Here is a 4,947-nt window from a genome sequence, read left to right on the forward strand (position 1 = left end):
ACAAGATATCCCCGACTAAGGATTCCCACTGGTAAACAGCACTCAGGATCTGTGAGGCAAGTTTCCCCGAGGAGCTGCAAAACTCCGGGTTTAAGAATGAAAATGCTCCCACAGTGGGAAAGGATACTGTGAGCCTTACATCTGGGTCACGTCTATTATTCTGGAATAGAAGTACATAACCAGTTCAGAAAGACCGGTTCTGAGGGGCTACCCTTGATGACCCAGATCTGCTCTGAGCCTTTTGTTTTCTCATATTTTTTCACAGTAACATTAAAACGTTATTGGGTGAGATCTTTGACCCATGCGTCTGATTTGATAATATTATCTCTGAGTTAACTCAACTATAGATGACCTAAAATAAAGGTAGTTGAACTTGAAGGTGATTGAACTTCAAGATGGTAATAGAACAAATGCCAGAAAATGTACTGTTTCAGGACAGTTGTGAAAATAAAGAAAAGCTAGAATCTACAAGAGAATATCTTCACTGTGTTCCAGTATATATGTTTATATCTATTATTCCACGTCCAGGTGAGTACCCACACCAACAAACCTACTCTCAATCACTAAGGGTTTTAAGAGTTAATGGTAAATATGATTTAGTATCAACTTTTTAAAGGAGGACACTGTAAGAGAATACCTCTCAGACAAAGGAAAAAGATAAACCTATTTCCCCTTTCAGCTTCCTTTTACCCAACCATAGAATACTGCTAATTATGGTTTTATGTTAGAGGTGGAAAAATTTAAGAAGAGAAATTAAAAATTTGTAACAGACGTGTGAATGTTTTTAGTTGTACTCTAATGGGTAATGGGCACTTAACAGATTTTCAGATCAGGTGGATCATACTGTAACTAATAAAACATAAAATTCTGTCATCACAATGTCCTCTTTATTACTTCAGGACCCCAAAAGCACCATGATCACCGATAGACTGGGTCATAATAGCCAAAACAACAAACTTGTCAAAGGCCATAACATTATTAACTATAGGAGTTGCCAGAGATGTTATCAGTTGCATTTTAAATGAAAGGGAAATGAGACACACAGGAATTAAATAATTTGCTATGATACATAGAAATGATTATGTGCTTTCAACCAGAAATGTCTGATTAAAAAAGTCCTTGCTTTACATATCCTCTCCACATTCCTCCTTGACTTAATGAGTTACATTTTGAAATGTCTTAGGGTACAGAAATAAGCACAGATCAATGCCAATTCGGGCAGAATCTGCTATTTCATGATTATCATTGCTTTCATGGGTATATGCAAGTTTTGATTAGTAAATAAATCTTAGAGATTGATTCCCACTCCAGAATATCTTTTATGAGCCACTCATTGTTAATATACCTATGTTAAGCAATTCACAAGAATTCAAATAAATGTGAGCCAATATTCTATTCCATTGAAAAGTCCTTTTTGGAAACTTGCAATTACATGCTAGCTACTCAGATGAGTTCCTTAGATTCTCCCATTTGAACTCTAGCAAGTCATATGAACATTGGAAAGAAATCCTATGGTCTTCATTTACCAGACTGATATTTATTTTGTAAATTTATCACTTCCATAAATAGTAGAGAATTGATCCTATTATGTACTTTAAAATACAATAAAATAGAGATACATTCTACTAAATTCTGTAGCTACTTTATTTTATGTGGAACTGCAAAAAGTTCATAAACATGCTGCTTTTTCTGCTTAGAATATATCACTACTTCACATGGCCAACTGTTAATAATTTTTTCAGGTTTTAGCCTAAATATCAATTCCTCCATGATATGCATCATTGTAAATATCACTTCTCATTAGCTATCAAAGCTTCTTATTATTGCGTCTTGCAATGCTCTGTATGTTTCTTTATAACATTTATCACAGTGTAATTATTTTGTTGTGTTTGTGTTCAATCCCTATTTCCTCCAGTTGACATGCTCATCCATGGGAATAGGAATATTATCTCACATATTCACTGCTATATCCTCGGAGATATCTCTTAACCTAGGACAAAATCCCCATTCAGTTATATTTGCTTTAAAAATGAATAATTTGCAACATTTCTGAAGCACAATTTTCAATATAATATACTGAGAGGCTAGTAGATAGTAGGAAGAAACTAAAGTGATAAACTTGGTTGTCTCTTCAGGACTGAGATTTAATTCAGCTTTGCCATTTCAGGCATGATTCAACGTAATGACTCAAACAAGCCTGTAAAGAAAGCATTACTATCATTTTTGAATCGAGCATATGGAAGAAAATATATCCTATAGTTGGTTATACAAAGTTCAGATTTCACCAGGGTTATACCAGGGGTCCCTTTGAATGTAAAGGAAGTACCTATACCCCCAAAATATATAAGCCAAGCAGTAAAAGACAAATACCATATGATATCACCTAATGAAAAACACAAACAAAAGAGCAAAATAGAACCAGAGACATGTAAACAAGGAGAAGACTGATAGTGACCAGGGGGAGAGGGAAGAGGGAAGAGGTGGGGAGAGAAGGGGAAGGGTTTAGTCAAGGAACTTGAATAAATGACCCATGGACGTGGACAACGGGGTAATGGGGTGGGGATGGACTGTGAGATAAAGGGTGGGTGGGGTGCAGGGGAAGCAACGGGGGGAAAAGTGGGACAACGATAACAGAAAAACAATAAATAAATTTAAAAAACAGAAATTAAAAAATATTTCCTCTATTCAGAATATTAATTCTCATTCAGTAAACTGATCTAAATTGCTAGGCTTTCCTGTGTTCCTGACTGGCAAGCTTGCTCTTTGTGTGTGACACACATATTGCACACACTTCTAACATAGAATTGTCATTATCTTTTGAATGTTTACTTATGGAAAATAAAATGTACCAAAAAATCTCATTTTCTATAAACTTAAGATGAAAAGACTTGTTTTTTTGGAGAAACATTGATTGGTTGTTCCCGTACGTGCCTCCACTGGGAATAGAACCATTAATCTAGGTATGTGCCCTGACCCAGAATTTGGTCTACCAGATTACATTCCAACCAACTGAGCCACCCAGCCAGGACAAGACAAAAATAACTTTTTATTAGTTTATATACTGGTTTAAGTAATATTTTTAGCTACAAAAATGAAGCATCTCTGTTCCTTCTGAAGCCCACAGCTTATCACCTGTCTACACCAAATTAACAATTCTAACTCTTGCAGATTATGACAAATGTTCAAATATAGGAACAACAATTTATGTATCTGATGTAACAACTTGTGTTAATATGTTAAAATGTACAACAGATACAATAGACAGTTTCATTTCTTCCTCTCCCCTTCCTCTTCCTCCCCCTCCTTCTTCTCTTCTTCTTCCTTCTTTTTTTTTATATTTCAAATAACCAGAAACATAAAAGGTCTTTTATTAATCCTCATGAAAAACCTGCATCATCAGCACAGATAAAGTCAATGAAGAATCTTTACTCCTTCTGTTGTCCAATCTCCAGCTCACTTTTTGCCGGCACCAACATTGGCCTTTGCAGTGCCCCTGACTTTCTTCATTCTGTTCTTGTGTTCCTTTCTCTGTTTTCTTGAGATCTTCTTCTTCTCATACAGGCCATGTATTGCAAGTCTATGTTTGGGTTCATTTTTCTTTGCATAATCCAAGGAATCATAAATCATGCCAAAGCCAGTAGTCTTGCCACCACCAAAATGGGTTCTGAGTCCAAACACAAAGATGACATCTGGTGTGGTTTTATACATTTTGGCTAGTTTTTCCCTAATTTCTGTCTTGAGTACTGTTGCCTTGCCAGGGTGAAGGACATCAATGACCATTTGTTTCCGCTGAAGTAGTCTGTTGGTCATGAACTTCCTGGTCCAGATAGTCACTGTGTCGTTCATGATGGTGGCTAAACTTCAAGCAGCAAGGGAGGGAAAAAAAGCTTCTTCTTCCTTCTTTTTTGTTGTTGTTATTGTTAAGAAAGGTCATGGAAGATAAGACTGGAATAATTTGTTAAACTGCCATTATGCAAAGTTACAAATAACATTTCAAAGAATTAAAATGTTATTGCAATTTAACAAATATTCTATAAACACTATGTACTTAGACACTATTCTGTACATCAGTGATAACTTTTGGTCCATTCCTACCAGAGCACATCATCAAGTGTAGGAATACAAAGAGAAGATGATGGAAGCAGAGGCTGAAGTGATCCAGGACTGCAAACCAAGGCAGCTTCTGGAAGCTGGAGAGACAAGAAAATGGATTCTTCCCTGTGTCCTCCAGAAAGAATGCAGCCCTGCTGACACATTTTAGACTTCCAACCTCCAGAACTGATGACATAAAAAATAAAATTAAAAAGCAAGTTAAATCAGAAGGATTAAGTGGAAAATTGCATAATGAATGGCAGAGTCTTTGTCCCTCTTTTTCAGGCAGGGGGGCTTCGCCATGTGACTCACTTTGGCTATGGGATGTGGACAGAGAAGACCAGGTGACAGGAGCTTTGAAGGATACCCCAATTAGATCGTGCTTCAGAAGCCTGTGGTCCTTTAGCACAGGTCCTAGAAGACAATGGGCAGGAGAGACCTGCACCCTGAAACCCATATTCAGCCTGGAGAGGAGTAACTGCTGCTGACCTGCAGATCATGAGTGAAAAACCAACATTTGTTACTGTGGGCCACTGAGATGGAAGGTTGTCTGAAACACAGTGGAATTGCAGCAGAAGCTAATACAGCTGCATATTCCCAGTATGAACAAAGAGATAATAACATTTACTGCCCAGGAGAAAGCTGAGCTTAGTAGTCTCAAAGCTCAAACTTCCAAGATTCCTGACAGCAGTCCAATATATTATGTTTTCTGGTTCCCACTTCAGCATGCTTCCATCTTTCAAGGAAATAAATTCTGGGTTAAAGTCATGTCTCATTTTCCCCTCTTTTCTTCAGATGCAATTTTAAGTACAAATTATATCACAGTCTCCACTCTCTATAATAGCATTTCTGTCA

The 4,947-nt window shown here is 37.0% G+C and overlaps 1 pseudogene; it reads right to left on the reverse strand.

The window, feature by feature from the left end:
- Nucleotides 1–3,370: 3,370 nt before the first annotated feature.
- LOC150007533 (small ribosomal subunit protein eS24 pseudogene) lies at nucleotides 3,371–3,858 on the reverse strand (annotated as a pseudogene).
- Between the last annotated feature and the right edge of the window lie 1,089 nt (nucleotides 3,859–4,947).

The sequence above is a fragment of the Furipterus horrens genome, unplaced genomic scaffold, assembly GCF_987537825.1.
Source record: "Furipterus horrens unplaced genomic scaffold, mFurHor1.1.pri manual_scaffold_6, whole genome shotgun sequence".
Taxonomy (NCBI): domain Eukaryota; kingdom Metazoa; phylum Chordata; class Mammalia; order Chiroptera; family Furipteridae; genus Furipterus; species Furipterus horrens.